The sequence below is a fragment of the Cryptomeria japonica genome, chromosome 5 (genome assembly GCF_030272615.1).
Source record: "Cryptomeria japonica chromosome 5, Sugi_1.0, whole genome shotgun sequence".
Lineage (NCBI taxonomy): Eukaryota > Viridiplantae > Streptophyta > Pinopsida > Cupressales > Cupressaceae > Cryptomeria > Cryptomeria japonica.
Genome location: NC_081409.1, coordinates 525,289,558 through 525,309,137, shown reverse-complemented (window position 1 = coordinate 525,309,137; position 19,580 = coordinate 525,289,558). Strand labels below are relative to the sequence as shown.

The 19,580-nt window shown below is 37.7% G+C and overlaps 1 protein-coding gene across 2 annotated transcripts in view; it reads right to left on the bottom strand.

Moving 5' to 3' along the window:
* Positions 1–19,580, bottom strand: part of LOC131060936 (peptidyl-prolyl cis-trans isomerase CYP18-2) — a 108,717-nt gene that overhangs the window by 77,157 nt on the left and 11,980 nt on the right. The gene's annotated exons all lie outside the window — the stretch shown is intronic.

The following is a 19,580-nucleotide window of genomic DNA, read 5'->3' as shown; positions in this document are numbered from 1 at the left end:
AACATGTTGGATGAAGTGGTGATAGATGTGGGAGTGCAGAATGTCATCCAAGTTGTGACTGATAATGCAGCTGCATATGTGGCAGCCGGCAAACTTCTAATGGCTAGACATCCGACATTATTTTGGAGCCCTTGTGCTGCCCATTGTCTTGACTTGCTCCTTGAGGACATAGGGAAACTAAGTTGGGTAAAGAAAGTGGTTGAAGATGGAAGGAATATCACCAAATACATCTACAATCACACATGGGTCCTGAATCTTATGAGAGAGCACACTGAAGGTAAGGATCTTGTGCAGTCGGGGGTTACACGCTTTGCTACCAATTTCCTCACCTTGCAGAGCATACTTGCTACATTGCCCAACCTGAAGCGGATGTTCGTGAGTGAAAGATGGTTGGGGAGTCCTTATGCTACAAAGCCTGAAGCAGAGAAGGTTGTGATTGCCATTTTTGATACTAATTTTGCCAAGATAGTGGAGGAGATCATCAATGTAAGTTTTGAAACTTTAATTGATGATTTATTATTTAATTTTCTAATATTTCAATCTGCTGATTTTGTTAGATTTTTTATATCTAGGTGTCGGAACCGTTGGTGAGGGTGCTACGAATGGTGGATGGGGATCATAACTCCATGGGGTATCTATATGAGGCCATGGATAAGGCCAAAGAGGCGATTCAACACTTGTATGGGTCAAACAAGACCAAGTATGAACCCATATGGCGCATAATTGATCGGAGGTGGAACCATCAACTCCACCAACATATTCATGCTGCTGCCTACTTCTTGAATCCCAAGTTTTTTTACTCTCCGAGTTTCAGAGCAGATGCAGAGGTTAGAATTGGCCTTGACACATGCATTCGGAGATTAGTTGATGATGAGATCCTTCGAGACCTGATACTTGATGAGTTGCAGAGTTATAAGAAGGCCTTAGGGGAATTGTTTTCTTCACCTGATTACAAACGTAGGAGAGCCACCTTACGACCAGGTAAAAAAAAACATATGTTTAATTTTTACCATTTATTTCTCTCTTTAAGATTACTGAAATCTTTACAAGTTATAAATCACATTTTGTATCCTTGCAGATTTGTGGTGGGAAGATTATGGTGCCACAACGCCTAATCTTCAAAAGCTTGCCATCCGCATATTATCACAGCCTTGTAGTGCTTCTGGTTGTGAGCGCAACTGGAGTGTTTTTGAGAACATCCACACAAAAAAGCGCAATAGGTTGACTCAACAACGCTTGAATGATCTTGTTTATGTGCGGTACAACATTTGATTACATGAGAAGAAGGTGCTAGGGCAAGATTCACATGAAGCACTTGACTTGGATGACATTGATCCATATGCAGCAGAATGGGTTGCTTCTCCTGATGATGTTGATAATGATTTGGATCCATTCCTTACTAATGAGCAGCTGAGTGAGTTGGAGAGGGCAGGAGAGGAATGGGATGCGGAAGTGGCAGCACGTGAGGAGGAGCAGGAGGTTGATCATGCAGCAGAGGCACCTGTTAGTGTTGAGGATGTTGCCACTACTTCAGCACCACCCACCCAGCGGCCACAATCTGTTTTGAGCTTTAGTCGTAGACGCAATTTATGATTTCTTATTTTCATTGATACCAAACTTTGAACTTGATATGTAATCAAAATTTCAGAGGTTCTTGTTTTGTGGTCTATGACTCTATAACTCTATGAGACTGTCACTATGATACGTTGATATGTATTGAACTCTTATACATATGTTGCACTTGGTTTTTGGTTTATGCTATGATACTTGCATTTGTTGCTATGTATTACCAAAAAAATTTGATTTATATATCATGGAAATCATATATGTTATACAAATTTGGTGTAAATGTGTGTTTTTGAATTATATATTAAAAAAAAATGTATTTTCAAATGTTCGATAAAGTTGCCGAGTTTTGCCGAGTTTTTTGCCGAGTTTTGGCGAGTCCCGAGTTTTTAAAATTTTTTGGCCTTGCCGAGTTATTGCAAAATCCGAGTTTTTCATCTATGGTTCAAACCAGTTATCGTGATAGGATCTCTGGTATGTCATGGATGTACCATGATTGAGTAGTGATATTACATTTGAAATAGAATGCTAGTGCACTTATCACAACTTAGATATGTTGAAAATTTAATTATTTTCATATGATTATCCTTAAGTATTGCGTGTGTAGGCAATACTGATATCACGTGCTTGGGTGATATCATGTCATTACAATATGACTAACCCCTTGTATCACGTGTTTAGGTGATACTTCATATTTGAATGGTATAATCCTATGTAGAGTAAGATTATGAAACCTCATAAGGAATCCTGACCATCATAAGAAATGAAATGATAGATATGGTAACTTTATCTTCCCTAGCTAAGAGGGAGTGTTGATTCAAGAAGCATCGATCAGATAAAACCGTATACCTATCTATTTACATCAAATAAAGAAAGACGGTAATGCAGATATATATTTCATATGAATGATTTATATATCGAACCTCTTCATTATCGAATTGCAATTAAATACATGTCCAAAACATTACCGATATATAATCGGGTTATATTAGAATTGACCCGAATAAGTTATCGGGCTTGTTTGCTTTGATACTGATTCATTATCGGGTGTGTTTATATCGATCTGTTATCATTTACAATGGCACCAATTAGTTATCATAGACACCGAATGGATCGGTTGACATTTGGAAGAGTCACGACCAAGTGACATCTTGGTCGGACATGTCTAAAAGACATGTCCGATCAAGGTGCCACTTGATCGTGACTACCTTACTATATATGCATCATTCAAAAGAAAGGGGATGACATTGAAATCGATACATGTTCATCCTCCATACCTGCAGCAAAAGAAAGATCTTCAATATTATTACTATTCTTGTTAGAATATTGAAGACAACACTATTATTGTCATAGTCATAATACCAAAATCTTAAATACACCATCTTGCATATAACTTGTTCATTAAATTGGAAATTGCAATAACATTTACAGCCTACTGTGACAGCGAATTCACCTAGGGCTCTTCAAGGTCGGCGAATTCATCTACAGTTGGTGAATTCACTTACCAAGATAGCAAGCAAAATCAGTCTCAAGGGCAGCGAACCAATAGATCACCTTCAGATCTTGCATATAGTCTATAGTATACTCTTCAAATAAGTCTGTTGTAAGTTCGGTTTAGTTTGCTGCTTCATGTGTGAAGCTAATTGTAAATCTAATACTGATTTCTGAGTGAATACAATTAAGGAATTGTTTTTGGGTTTTTTCACCTCCAAGAGGGAGGTTTTCCCAGGGTACTGTTGTGTAATGTGTGTTTCATTTATTGTTTTTTGCTTACTGTATCAGTCTGATCATAAAATCAACATGGTATCAGATCTTGGTTTGTAATAGTTGTGATCAGATTCATCTATTATAGTCATTTTTCAGTCTAACCTACTGCTCAAATTCAGGTCAACGTGGTTTCTTATCTTAGGTCTGAAGATAGGTTGGAAAGTTCCGCCAATTAAACTTCATGGAAGGTTAGAATAATGATGGCCTTAAATGACCTTACTGAATACATCAGCAAGGATGTTGTTGAACCTCAAGACGAAAAGGAGAAGGAAGAGTGGAAGAAGAAGGACTACCAAGCACAAAGGATGATTATTGATTCCATCAAAGATCACATTGTGTCATCCATCTCCAAGAAGAAGACTGCGAAAAAGATGTTCAACACATTGGAGAAGATGTACGAAGTCAACAACACTAGCTACATACTTGCCTTAAGGAATCAGCTCTCTCACATCAGATTGGAGAAAGGAGAACCTGTAGCTGCTTACTTCATGAGGATCTCTAAGCTAAGGGATCAGCTTTCTACCGTTGGGAAGAATGTTGAAGACAGTGACTTAACTATGACGTCTCTAAATGGTCTTCCTTCTACATGGGAGCCCTTTATTCAAGGAATCAGTGCAAGAGTGGAGCTCCCTCAATTTGATCGATTGAGAGGAGATTGCATTCAAGAGGAATCTCGCTTGGCTACAAAGGAAAATTTAGAAGTCCTCATGACAATGATCATCATGTCCTCACAGTTATGAAGGAAGGTGGCCATTGGAAGAAGAATAACTTCAAAAGAAATAGAGATTTCAAACCCTTTGCTTTAGAAGTTTGAAGGTTGATTCTGTTGGAACTCAAAAATGAGTGCTTTAGAAGAATTAGCAACGAATAGAGCTCCTCTATTTGATGGATCAAACTATGCCTTTTGGTGTGTCAAAATGCGAGCTTACTTGATGTCACTTGGTTTTGATGTCTAGAATTCTATTTCAACTTGCTATACACCTCCTCAAAATCCTCCGTCTACTGCTAATGACAAGAGAACATTGAAAGCAATGCCAAGGCTATGAATGCCATATTATGTGGATTGTCCAAATCTAAGTTTGTTAAGGTCATGCATTGTGATACTGCTCAAGCCATGTGGGACAAACTACAAAATGCCTATGAGAGAGATGAAAAGGTCAAGAAAGCCAAGCTTCAGACTCATAGGATGCAATTCAAGAGTCTGAAAATGAAAGAAGATGAAAATGTTGCAGCATACTTTCTGAGAGTAGATGAATTTGTGAATTCTTTAAAAGGCCTTGGTGAGAAGGTAGATGATAGTTTGGTTATTCAGAAAATCTTAAGATCTTTACCTTTAAGATTTGATGCTAAGATCTCAGCCATAGAGGAGATGACTGATCTTGATAAACTGACCATTGACAAGCTTCATGGTATATTGACAACTTATGAGATGAGGACTAACACTGAAGCTTCATCAAAGAGGGAGACTGGCTTCAAAGTATCAAAGAAAGGCAAGCAAAAAGAGCAAAGTTCATGTGATAGTTCAAATGATGATTCTAATTCAGAAGAACCATCTGTCATGACAAAGTTAAGGAAGAACAAGAAGATGCCTCTCAAGTGTTTTAACTAAGGAAAAGCTAGACATTTTGCAGCCAAATGTCCATATAAAAATAATGAAGATAGCAGTTATGAAAAGAAGTCTATTTTGTAGCCAAATGTCCATATAAGAATAATGAAGATAGCAATTATGAGAAGAAGTCTAAGTTTAACAAAAGGAAGTACAGAAGAAAAGATGAGAAGACATGGAAATCCAAAAAGAGTCTATTTTCAAAAGGGGATAGTGATTCATTTGAACAGAGTGATGATGAACCTCTGAGTGATGAGATCCTATTCATGGCTATGGAAGAAACCCACACAAAAAATCAGGAAGATGAAAGTGATCTTGAAGAAGAAGATGGTGAAGTGGATTTGGAGCAAAAATTGATAAGCGCTCTAAATGAGATCAAATGTCTTAAGAAGAAAAATCTGAGTTTGAAGGTGCAGCTCAAAGAATAAAATGAAGGAAGATCTGTGAAATCACAAGCTCTTGAGGATGCAAAAAAACAAATTAATGATCTGAGAATTCAAATTGAGGAAGCCAAGAGACTGAAAGAGGAATTGAGAAATCAGATTAAGGTAAAGGGTGAAAGTTGTGAGAAGCTTGAAGCAGAGATTGCTTATCTTAGGAGGATAGAGAAATCATCTATGCTGCTGAACCAAGAAGGGATAAATTAGAAAGGTTCGCTTTCGCGAGACAACTTGTTAGCTTCCCAAAAACAATCCTCAGACAAGGGTGGAGTTGGCCTTGAAGTAGGTCAAAGCTCAAAGGTAGAGCAACAGACTCTCAATGTTGAGAGTTCAAAGAATTCATCATCAAAAGTCTTTCAAGAGGCCTCCTATCTCAAGGCAAGGACATATGAACAGGTTTAATAATTCTTCTTTCAATGGTTATTGTTTTTCTTGCAACAATTTTGGACACAAAGCCATCAATTGTAGAAGGTTTACAAGAAATGATTTCAGTTTTAGGAGTTGGAATTCTTTTATATCTCCAAGAAATTACAATATGGTATGCTATAAATGTAATGATCCTGGTCACATTGCGAAGATTTGTAAAAAAGAAATGGCAGATTTTTCTAAACAACACAAGAAGGATGAGAATGTGGAAAAGGCAAAGGAGGTTGTTAAGGTTTGGAAGACGAAAGAGAAGGAAGTGCCGGTGGAATCTTTGATTGTGCAAACAGCCCCCCATGCACAAAATGAAAAAGACAAATGGTATATTGACAGTAGTTGTTCTAGGCATATGATTGGAAGCAAGAGCAAGTTTCTTACTCTCAAAAGAGCAAATGGAGGTAAGGTAAGATTTGGTGGTGATTTTTCAACAAAAGTCAAAAGTACAGGTACACTTGTTTTGAATGATGGTGTGACAAAAATTGAGAATGCTCTATAAGTAGATGGTTTGAAGCAAGATTTATTAAGTGTGAGCCAGTTGTGTGATCAAGGACATAGTTTGAGTTTTAATTCAAAAAATTGTGAAGTCATAAATAATGGTAAACTTATTGCAAATGCAAGTAGGGCTGCTAATAATTTATACATTCTTAATGATATCAAAAAGGAGAAGTTTGGAGTGTTTTCACTCCATCATTGAGCTACCTGCTTGGACTCGGGGAGTTATTTTATTGTCGCATTCTTTCATCCCCATTTCAATTATACAGTTTGGTTTCAGTTATGCAGATTGGCTTTTGTAATTGATGTCAAGGGGAGAAGTAAGTTTGGGGGAGCAATATCTCAGGGGGAGCAATAAGAGCAATATTGTTTTGTTGGTTTCAAGAGGTGGTAGTTGCAGATGGAATTGTCATCAATGACAAAGGGGGAGATTGTTAGACATTTTGTCATTGATGTCAAGTGTTTTTGTAAAGCTTGTGCTATTCAAGCTAAAGGATTACTTAAAATAACATTGGACTGAGTTTGATGTGCTTCTCGAGCTAGTGTTTATTCATTAGATTTTCTCAATTTTGGCTGAGCTGCTTGACCTGCTTGACCTGCTTGACGTGCTTGACCTGCTTCAGCTCCTTGCTTGTTTGCTCCAGCTACTTGCTTGGTTGGTTGAGGTGTCTAGTTGGCTACTTGAGGTGTTTGGCTGCTAGCTTGAGGTGCCTGTGTGTCTACACCAGCTGCTTGTGTGTTTGTTTGAACAACTTGTGTGCCTACTTGGCATTCGTCAGCTGCTTACTTGTCCCTCTGATGTGACAAGTCAATTTCCTATGCCATGTCATATTTGAAAAGTCAAAAGGTGTCGGTGTTTGGGCAGATAGAGTTCGTGGAATTACACTTGGAGTGATGATTTTTTATATTTCTAGAAGAATCTTACATACATATCATGGGTGAAAAAGGTTATTATTTTTTTTTAAGGAGACGTGTTGGAAGATATATGACCAACTTTATTACTCTGCAATAATTTCTTTTTGGGAATCTTTTTTAAATGCGTAGTGGAGTGGTCTTCGTATTGTTTTCCTTTCTTGGCAGCGAGTGGAGTCTTTCCGAGTCGTGTATTTCTTAATGAGCCGTTTTTGGTGGAATAGTTTTGTTTTTTTTTCCGCTGGAATTTTCGGGGTGAAGCGTGAAAGAATAATGGCCCTCTAAAATTAAGTTCGGGTCCCAAAAAAATATTTTTGGCTACAGTCTGCATGGCGGCTCTCTCACATACGTGGGCCATCATTTTCTTTTGTGCACTGATGTTATTAAAAGATTTTATTAAATCTATGGCAGAATATAATCGTGGGAGGTACTCAGAATTTTCAGAAGAGACATGTCTTAGTGCCGCGACTGTTGAGGAATATTTTTGTGGAGTCATTTTTTCTAACTTTGGAATCGGTTCTGAATAGTCTATTTTTTTCTAACTTTGGAATCGGTTCTGAATAGTCTATTGTGTGTGTGTCGAGCTGAATGAATACACAAAAAGCGTTTTGATTGAGGAAATGAAATATGTAGAACTTCAGGCGTGGGAGTTGTGCGATTCTTTTAGTGGTCAAGCATAAGACATGATATAACTTCTTAAGATTTTCAGGTGTTTGTGAAATTGTTTAGTGTTTTTTAAGGAGTGGTTCATGTTTGATCAGCGTACAGAAATTATTGACTGCGATAAATAGGAGTCGGTGTATTAATTTTTAAAATTTGCAGATATCGTGATTTTGGAAGTGACTGGAGAAGGGGATTATGCAGAAGTATTTTTTCCTCTATGGATTTGCAGACATTTTTTTTGGTGAATGATTTATCTTAATATGGGGGTCTTCGAAAGGCAGAGTGAACTCTAAAAAGGGGGATTTCTAAGCAGCCATCTTTTCTTTTCAGTTTGTCTGAGTCTGAGTATACTGTTGATGTTTTGCTTCTTAGTGAATATATATATATACTTGAAGTGACTCAAACATTAAGTTCTTTTCAATCTGAGTTAAAGTTTTTACTGAGGTTGGTGCGTTGATGATTGAGTTGGTGCTCATTGTTTGGAGCCGGGTTGGTGCCCGCTGAGAGTCGGTGCTCTCATTTAGTTATCATCTTGTAAACTAGGTTGGTGCTCATTTGAAGCTAATGAATGTTTTTGATGTCGTGGTTTTTTACCCAAAAGGGTTTTCCACAAGAAAAATCTGAGTTCTCGTATTGTGTTTTGTTTGCATATTGTTCACTATATGTTCATTGGTTTCTTGAGTTTGCTGAAGTTTAAAACACTAATTCACCCCCCCCCCCCCCCCCCTCTCAATGTTTCCTATGTTTTTCTCAGCCCATTGGCTACAAATGGGTGTATAAAGTCGAGTATAAGGCTGATGGAACCCTTTAAGTACAAGGCTCGGTTAGTAGCAAAAGGGCTTACACAGAAGGAGGGCATCGACTAAGAGGAGACATTTGCGCCCACAGCCAAGATGAGCACCATTCGGCTTGTCCTTGCAATTTCAGCCCATTTTGGATGGAAAGTCCATCAAATGGATGTCAAGAGTGCATTCCTCAATGGTGATTTGTAGGAAGAAGTCTATATGACGCAGCCTCCAAGCTTCAAGGTAAGGAACACTAGGCATGCAGACTGGTGGAAACACTCTATGGCCTCAAACAGGTTCCTCATGCATGGTACATAAAAATGATTTGTACTTGATTTATCAAGTCTTTCTGAGGAGTCCTTCCAATCCCAATTTGTGTGTCAAGCATATTGGCAGTGATATCCTTCTTCTTGTCATCTATGTTTATAATCTGATCATTACTGGTAGTGCAGCACATTCGATCGACCAAGTCAAACAGAATTTGTCAGACTTTTGATATGACAGATTTGGGACTTCTCCATTATTATCATGGTGTAGAGGCTTGGCAGACAGATAGTCATATATTCATTTCTCAATCAAAGTATGCCAAGAATCTGCTGAATAAATTTTGGATAAACGATTGCAAACCTGAATCTACACCTAAGGAGAAAGGGTTGAAACTATCAACCAAATTCACCTGTGGTGGATGAAACTTCATTCAAGTAACTAGTGGGCAGCCTCGTATATCTCACCACCACTAGACCTGACATCAATTATGTTGTGAGCTACATTTCTCGCTTCATGTCAACCCCAAAAGCTGAACATTGGGTTGTAGCGAAGCGTGTGCTAAGATATGTGAAGAGCACTTATGATTTTGGCATTTTGTACAACAGAAGCTAAGATCCTAGACTCGTTGGTTTTATAGACTCAAATTGGGCAGGTTGTGTTGATGACAAAAAGTCTACTTCTAGGCATGTTTTCAATTTGGGTACAGGTATTGTCCCATAGACCAGCAAGAAACAACAGGCAGTAGCTCTTTCCTCGACCGAAGCAAAGTATCGAGGAACTGTTAAGGCAGCTTGTGAGGCAGTTTGGCTTTGAAGGATGCTTGTTGACATGCAATTGTTTCAAGCAAGACCTACTCCCTTGTTCTGTGATAATCAAGGGGTTTTGAAACTAACCAAAATCCCAGTCTTCCATGAGCGGACCAAGCATGTGGAGCTTCATTGTCATTTCATCTGCAAGTATGTCGAAGATGGATCAGTGATCTTGCAGTACATTCCAACTGAGGACCAAACTGCAAATATCCTCACCAAGTCTCTCAGTCCGGAAAAGTTTGTAAAATTTAGGAGGCAACTTGGTGTAGTTGATAGAATGACCATTAAGGGAGGGTAGTAGAATATTTAATTATATTTAGTCAACTATTTTTTGTTGTTCTATTAATGGTCATTTAGTTCGTTTAGTTTATTTAGTTTATTGGTTTTTTAGGCTTCTTTTATTAGAAGGCTTAGTTGCTTTTTTGCTTCAGTTTGAAGCTTCTTTTAAGCTTCAGTTTGTGATTGTTTCTTGCAAATATCACCGTTGTAAATTGCCTATATATATGGTGTTTTATAATGAATACAAGCACGCAATTTATTTTTCACAATAGACACAAATGGGAATAACAAGACTGGAAGAAATGGAACAGACAAAGAGAGAATTTGTGAGAAGAATGCAAAGCATCTAACATGTGTCTGGATCAAGAACCAACAAAAAGACTTCGATTAGAAAGCTTCTAGCAGAAAACTATGGGAGAAATTTTGTATCATGGACCATAGAAATATCATGTCTTTGAAAGAAGATAATTAAATTCCATGCATAATTAGTACAGAACAAAGGTAACTGTCAATAAGGGGGTAACAAATTTCCAATCTGAAATTATACTCTATCATGAAGCAACAACTTGGTATTAGCTTAAAATTATCAAATGGAAGTCGTGAAATAAAACATGTCCAAAAATGATTCTGCAAGTAAAATGTGCATCCACTAAGCTTCACTTGTACATACAAGCCCTTAGATAATTTATAGTTTGATTAAATAACAGAGTCTGGGTTATGTAACAAAAGCTTGTAAACAATTTGTACAAGACCATCTAATAAACAAATAGTAATTTAGTATTCCTATTTACATAATTACATGTTAAAATACGAGGGAGCTTTTATAAAAATGGTGACGACCTGAAGAAACAAGTGGGTTGTCTTCAACCAAAAAGGAATATCATTGCCTGCAGACTGTGATTACAGAAATCTTCAAATGATCTAGCCAAGCTATCAACCTAGCTATGTTATAAATAGGGTGTTGTACACCTTGCACAAGAAAGAATTATTTAATTATGTAAAATAAATATTTATTTGTGGTGCATGTTAGAAGATGTGTTTAACCACATTCAATATTTACCAATTGTCAAGTTGTATGTGACATTGGTTAGATATTTTATGTGTGGGTTGCACAAGGGAAAGATGTTTATAATCATATTGGGAAACTTAGTATCAAAAGTAAATGTGGTGTCAATGATTTTGTGTACTCGTAGTTTTAAGGCACATGATTTTACCTTACCACTTGGTTGTTTTTAGTGAGCTTGGTGGTTGAGGTTGACTTTTTGGCTAGTTGGTTGTTTGGCTTGGCTCTCATTGTATCGAGCTCTCTTTTGAAGAGTGCATATGTGAAACATGACATGGGATGTGTGAATACATGCTTGGACACATGAGAATGCATTGGAGAAGCTTGATATTTTAGAAGTATTCATATAAACTCTGTAAGTTTATTGTAGTGTTTCCATTGCAAAATAGTATATTGAGTATGAATACCGATCAAAAAAAAGTATATTGAGTGTGGATGCTTTTGGAGGCTGGCTTTATCTCTCCTTGGGTTTTCCAAGGGTAAAGCTTGTGTTACCTTAAGATATGTCTTTGATCTTATCATTAAGGTTATTGATGCAGGAGCATCCCTGGTTCATGGCAATCTTGCATCAACCAAAAACATTTTATTTTCAGTTTGTTTCCTGTTTTGCAGTTTCAGCATTTCTTTTTATGTTTCTTTGCATTTGCTCTCTGAATCTTGTGGATCTGGATTATGTTCGAGGACATTTTCATCTACCTTATCCTAAGTCCGCGGGACGTTTGGATCTTTTTCCGGCAAGTTATTGCTTCCAAAATCTGATTCAATTTTCTGGCTTGGAACATTGGAACCACTTGGACCTATTTGTTATTGGCGAATCTTGTGGATCACTTTCGTAGCTTGCAGAGCTTCAGTTTGTTGTTTCCAATGTTCCTTGACGTGTGGCCGACCTTCGGGTCCACACTTCATTCTATGGATTTTCCGGAAGAATCTCTTTGGCAAAGGCCAACCTTGTTGTTTTACACGTTACATCTTGTTCATCGGCATTTGTTCCATCTTGGGCCGATGCAAATCACTCTTGATCATATAAATCAATGTAATTAACCATTTAGAAAGGAGGGAGGAGAACATAGAAGATAAATCTGTAGTTAGGAGGTCCGGAGTTGGCTCGCATTCTTGCTTGAGCCCGGATATTGTATTTGAGCATGTATGTAATTACGTCTGTGTGCCAAATCTTGTGAGCCCGCATGTTGCCTGGAAATTGTAATTGATTTTCATGATACAATTTAGTCTATTATGCATTGCCTCCATCACATTGTGTTGCTTCTGTTGTGTTAACTCTTGTTGCACAGTCCGGACTATTCTCTTTGAGGACCCTCCTGTCGTGACTGCACCAACTAGTATCAGAGCAAGTTTACGTTCCGAAGATTGCAGAGTCCTAGAAGATTTTGTTGTGGGGTGACGGAATTGAGGATCCTACCCACAGCTGCAGAGGACATGCGTGAAAATGGCCCAGAGCAATGCTAGAGGTGTTGGAGCACGTGGAAATGCAGACCTTGTTGTGATGGAAATGTTGAGAGGAATTGCAGCCCGATTGGACGCTGTTGAAACAGCCCAGAGAAGAGGTCAACATGTTGAAGATGTGAGAGATGATGAGGAAGAAAACGTAGCTGGAGAACAAGGAGCAAATCCACTGGCGAATGATCCGAATAAAGAAAGGTTCATAAGAGCCTTAACAAGAGTGAATACCAAACCACATTTTACCCCACCGAATTATGATGGCAAGCTAGATTTGGATGAATTGATGGATTGGATCACGGAGATGGAAAAGTATTTTCATTTTGAAGGTACCACGGAAGATAGGAAGGTGAAATATGCTTGTACCAAGTTTAAAGGACATGCATCTCTTTGGTGGGAACATTTGCAGGTAGATAGACAGAGAAGAGGTAAAGAGAAGATCAAATCTTGGGAGCGGATGGTTAGTAAGTTGAAATCAAAGTTCATGCCTGCCAATTATCAAGTGAATCTATTCCGGAAGTTGCAGAATCTGAAGCAAAAGGAATCTAGTGTACCGAAGCATTCTACAAGTTGAATATCATATCTGGACATACTAATGATGAGATTGAACAAGTTGCTAGGTACCTGAATGGGTTGCAGATGTCTATACAAGATGAACTCAGTCTAATTAAGTTGCAGAGTGTTTAGGAAGCCTATCAATATGCCCTGAAAGCAGAGGAAAAGTTAAACAAAAGACATGAGCAAAAGCAAAGAGGTAGAGGTGGAAGGTTTTCTGGAGGAAGATTTCAAGGAGGAAGAAGCTATTTCGGAGGACGAGGACCCTGTGCAGATCAGAACAAAGACAAGGAAATTAGCAAAGATGGCAGTTCATACTGGAAAGATGATAGAAATTTTTACCAGAGAAGAGAACCTAATGGACACCGGAATGAAGGTTATGGAAAAGAGGACAGAAGACAAGATAAAAGAGTGTTTAGAGGCACCTGCTTTAAGTCAAGAGGAGAAGGACATCATGCTTTTGAATGCAGGAAGGCAGAGAACATTGGAAGAGCAGCATTGGTAGAGTAACCATACCGGATCAGCTAATAAACCGGAACATGGAGAATTGTTGGTGATGAGGAGAGCTTTGTGTCACACCGGAGAGGATGAACAGCCCTTGCAAAGGAGAAATTTGTTCAAAACCAGATGTAAGGTATCCGGTAAGTGTTGTAAAGTCATTATTGATAGTGGTAGTTTAGATAATCTTGTTTCAGAGGAGATGGTGAATAAGCTGAATTTAAAGAGATTGAAGCACCCTAAGCCTTATCAGATAGCATGGATTCGGGATGATCATAAGATACTAGTAAGTGAACAATGTTGGGTAAAACTGAAAATTGGATCTTATCATGATGAAGTTTTGTGTGATATTATGCCTAAGGATATATGTCATATCTTGTTGGGTAGGCCTTGGCAGTTTGATAGACAAGCAATACATGATGGGAGAAAGAACATATACACTATTGTTGCAAATGGGAGGAAGCGGACCTTGTTACCCTTGGAGGAGCCTCTGAAAAACTGAAGTTTGTACAAGTGCTAGGATTTGTTTGGTAGATGGAAGGAAATTCCTAGATGGGATGCGACATGAGGATGTGTGTTTTGCCTTAGTTCCTAAGAAGACTGACAGTCTAGAGCATGAAGGAGAACAACCAGAAGAAATAAAGGAGTTGCTGACAGAGTATGGAGATATCATTTCAGATAATGTACTTGATGGATTACCCCCTGTGAGAAGTATCAGTCATTGCATGGACCTGGTTCCCGGAGCTAGTTTGCCTAATAAAGCAGCACACCGGATGACACCGACAAAGAATGAGGAGCTGAATAGACAAGTGCAGGATTTGTTGAGGAAAGGTTTGATCAAGGAAAGTTTGAGCCCTTGTGCAGTGCCAGCAGTGTTAGAACCTAAGAAGGATGGGCAATGGAGGATGTGTACTGACTCTAGAGCGATAAACAAGATCACAATGAAGTATAGATTTCTTTTGCCTAAGATAGATGACATAATGGATTGTTTGAGTGGAGCCAAATACTACACAAAGATAAATTTGAAGAGTGGATATTGTTAAACTAATATTAATATCTTCTATAATGGTCATCTTCTATTTTTAGCAGTCATCTTAGTTGTCGACTTATTTAGCTATTTAGCTTTTTAGTCAACTTATTTAGCTTGTTAAGTTAGATTTTTATTATTTAGCCTTTTAAGCAATATTTAGCTTTTTAAGCTTTTTAGCTTATTTGATTTCCCTTTAACGACTAGTTCTATTTATAGAAAATCGTCTTGTAACCTCTATATATACGTGTGTATATCGTTCAATGTAATTATTCGATTATTGAATCATTCATTCAATTTATTTTTCATGGTATCAGAGCGGGTCGATGGGATTCTTTAAAGTTTGGCGAATTTTTTAATAAAAATTCATGGCCTTCTTTCTAGAATATTTTCCAGTTTTTTTTATTGTTTTTTAATAAAAAAACGATTTTGCTTTTTTGAAGGCTTTTTAAGGGTTTTGAGGGTTTCTGGTTCGTGGGCGAATTTCTTTGTGCTGGGCAGCAGTTCATGTTTTTTTAGGGTTCTGGAGATTTTCGGGCCTACAACCTGGAGGTTTTTTTTTGCAAATTGAAAATTTTCCTAGGGCTTCTGCAATTTTCGACTAGGGTTTTGATCCTTCAGTTCAAATCGAATTTTTATTCTCGTTGCAGATTCTTGGTGGATTTTTCGAGACCTCAACTCGGTCGTCGTCAAATTTTTCTGGGTGCATCGTTTTTCATGCCTCAATTTTTGAGCCATCGGATCTACATTCTGATTTCATATTCTTCGTGGGTTTTTCGAGAGCTTTTCTAGGTTGGTCTCAGATTTTTCTGGGAGCCTCGTTTTTCGTGCCTCTAATTTTGTGCCAACGAATTTGCCTTGGAATTTAAAAACAGTCCGCGATTTCTACTAATCCTGTGGACGTCGGGAATTGTGGTGTCTTTTGGGCGCCATTTATGTTGTACATCTGACCTAGGGTTTATGCCCCTTTTTTTTTTTGTGTTTTTTTTTTTTAAATAAAATCGTCTATTTTTTTTTTTTTTTTCCAAAAAAAATCAAAGGTATTTGTTTATTTTCTGCAAATTATTTTTTTTTTCTGATTATTTTCAAGAAAAATTTCAGGTTTTAAGTTTGCAGAAAATTTTAATTTCTGGGTTTCTTCCAAACCTCAAAATTCGCGCATTGGGATTCCTGTCTCGAATCTCACTCCAGAATTTCAGATTTTTTGTGCAGCTGCTTCTATTCTGAATTTTGAGTTAGATTCTTCTATCTCTTGCATTCACTCAATTGACCTCGATCAACTTCGATTTTCATGATGGCATCTTTGACCAGCATCATGTTGGAACACAGGTCTCAGGAACAGGGGTAGGCTCATGTTGCAGAGAATTCTGGAGAAGAGTCAACCTTCTATGCTTTGTGATAAGCAAATTTCCCGTTTGGTTGGTTTTCACATTTTTTCCTCAACAATTGTTTGCAGGGTTTAAAATTTTTTCCTTAAAAATTATTATCTGTCATCCACAAAGCTTGCGTGGGATTTCTAGGTTTTCACAATTTTTTCTTCAAAAATTGTTTGCTGCTTTTTAGGATTTTTTCCTCAAAAATCATCTATAATACGCGAAGTTCGCGTGGGATTTGTGATTTTCAAAGTTCTCTAGTTTTGGTTGATTTTTCTCCTCCAAAATCGAGCTTTGTTGCAATCAGTTTGGGTCGCACCTGCCAGGGCGAACATCTGCAACCGTGGTATCTTGCAGTCAATTTTGGAGTTGGTACTCTTCTGCAAAAAGGTTTGCTGATTTTTTCCTCAAAATCATGGTTTCAGGCTTCAGTAATTCGTGTGTGCCAGATCTCTAATTCGCATGTGAAGGCTACATTAGATTGGATGGCTTTTGGTACTCTTGGTCATTTACATTCTGCAGATCCTGGGAGGGTCTCTGTAGCAGCAGATGATCTTTGCATTTGTGATCATAACACCTGCAGTGTCTGTTGTAGGGTATTGAGTACGATGACCATTAGGGAGGGTGTTAAAATAATATTGATATCTTTTATAATGGTCATCTTCTATTTTTAGCAATCACCTTAGTTGTCGACTTATTTAGCTATTTAGCTTTTTAGTCGACTTATTTAGCTTGTTAAGTTAGCTTTTTATTATTTACCCTTTTAAGCTATATTTAGCTTTTAAAGTTGTTTAGCTTATTTGATTTCACTTTAACGACTAGTTCTATTTATAGAACATCGTCTTGTAACCTTTATATATACGTATCAGTCATTGCATGGACCTGGTTCCCGGAGCTAGTTTGCCTAATAAAGCAGCACACCGAATGACACCGACAAAGAATGAGGAGCTGAATAGACAAGTGCAGGATCTGTTGAGGAAAGGTTTGATCAGGGAAAGTTTGAGCCCTTGTGTAGTGCCAAACAGTGTTAGCACCTAAAAAGGATGGGCAATGGAGGATGTGTACCGACTCTAGAGCGATAAACAAGATCACAATGAAGTATAGATTTATTTTGCCTAAGATGGATGACATAATGGATTGTTTGAGTGGAGCCAAATACTACACAAAGATAGATTTGAAGAGTGGATATCATCAGATCAGAATCAAAGGAGATAAGTGGAAGACAGCATTCAAGACAAATGAAGGACTGTATGAAAGGTTGGTGATGCCTTTTGGACTGACTAATGCACCAAGTACTTTCATGAGATTGATAAACAAGGTATTGAAGAAATTCTTGGGTAAGTTTGGTATTGTGTATTTGGATGACATTTTGATATTTAGTAAGACCAAGGAAGAACATATGTTGCATTTGAGACAAGTTTTGCAGAGGTTGAGAGAAGAAAAGTTGCTGATAAACATTAAGAAGTGCAGTTTCATGAAGGAAGAATTAGTCTATTTGGGATTTGTGATATCTACGGAAGGATTGAAGATGGATCAGATCTACTATAGCAGCGATCGCACAGTTAGTGAAAACAGTTTGATAATGCATAAGAAATGTTATTAAAGACAAGTTGATTAGCAAAGGTTAAGGAACAATTCATCAAGATTAAGACAGCCCCACAAGGTAAGTGATTAGCAGGGTTACCAAGAAACGAGGGTAATTGGAGACTCTGGAGACTGGTACTGAACTGGCACGGCTAATTTTCAAAAATAGGAGACGAAGTACTTGGAGACGCTAATTTTTTTTAATATAATTTAATAATTTCCAAAAAATATCATGACAGAGAGCTTTGAAAACAAGAACAGTGGTAAAGTTTAACATTAACTTTAAAATTGAACAAGAATTGAAATTAAAATTGCTTATACTGTCAGTACCATAGCTAGTCTAAATGGTTTAGAGAAAGTAAGGTAATATGGGCGTTGGGCACACTCAATATTGTCAACTAAATAGTAAAGGCAATTTTTCTTTAGACCATTACAATGACAAGAAATCAGTCATACAACTGTTTATGTCCCTCTCAAAAAGTGTACACTATCAATAGATCCAATCACTCTAACTTTGCATGGATTTTTGTCTTTATGTGATACGGTTTCCTTATTAGTTATTACTTATTTCTCTAAAACTTTGCTTTGTTGCGGGCTTATTTTATTTATTTGCTTTCCTTTTTTTGCCTTTTACTGCATTTTGCAGTAAGTTTTCTAGCAAGAGATGTCAAATTCTGGTCAGGAGACTTCGAAGACAGCAGGAGACGGTAGCCAAAAGCATCCTATGCGTCAAGAAGTTTCTGGAGACGCATCTCCGTCTCCAAGACGTGTCTCCAGAGGTAGGAGACAGGTCTCCTGGTAACTATGGTGATTAGTTATAGAGAGCAGCGGTTAAACAAGGAAGAGATGCCACTCTTCAAGAAAGGGATGGCTGCCCAAAACGGACACAACCTTTCAGCAATAAGAGAAGGATATAAGAATAGAGGACTTGTATTGTAGAAGGGCATCAAACAAGAGCAGAATCCCTCATATTCACAGCAGGCCAATCAGCATAATAATATTGAATTATTGTGATATGCAGAAAACATTTATATTACCTATCCATATGTATTTGTATTACTCATATGTAGATATTAATATATATATACACAATGTATGCAGATCTGAATGTCTGAATTTAACATAAATATTTATGTATTTAATAATGTCGATTTCTGATTGCAATAATCGATCATGTTGTGGAAAAGGAAGGGAATGCAAAGAGGGGGAACAGAAAGGGATACCTCACTAGGCATGCCACCTCATGAGAAAGGTTAAGGACTGCATGAGGCCAAGGGGGACAGAGTTTCCACCCTTAGACCTAGGTCGAGGGAGGGGCACCCTATTGCATGTCTCCCCCTATAAACCTCATATTGATCAATTATTGACATGAGCTAGAAGGGATCCTCAATCATAAGAAAGAAGGATGGAATGGTAGAGGGAAACGGCATACAAATTCCACTAGGTACACCACCTCATGGGAATGGTTAAGGATCACATGAGGCCAAGGGGAACTGAGTTTCCACCCTTGGCTAAGGGTAGGGGATATTCAGGGCACCTTATCATGTCTCCCAACTCTACCCTTGTTATGGTTGAACCCCCATGTAATCATTTAGATTTGTTAGTGTTACAAGTATGTATATTCCTTAGCCCTAGAAATTGAAGTATCCTATGAATTATATCTACATCATTATCAAACTTGGTTGCAAATTTCCAAGGCAGACTTATCTCAGCTTATTCATGAGTAAGGATTATATCTCTAACTATATTATGTTCCTTGTTTCATTTGGATTTGTGAATTTAGGGCAAAATACAAGGTAATCTAGAAAAGAGACATTACAAGTGGTATCAAAGCCTTGATCCTGCCAACCTGTATGTTAAGCTAAAACAATGCATTCTAATCAATGAAAAGCAATCTAACAATATGTGCATTTGCATGTATGTTCCTTGTTGGCATATATCCATATGTATGCTTTGTGTCTTTATTTGTATGCTCTGTGTTTGGCTCGTACCTGATGTGTTTCCAGCATGTGTTCT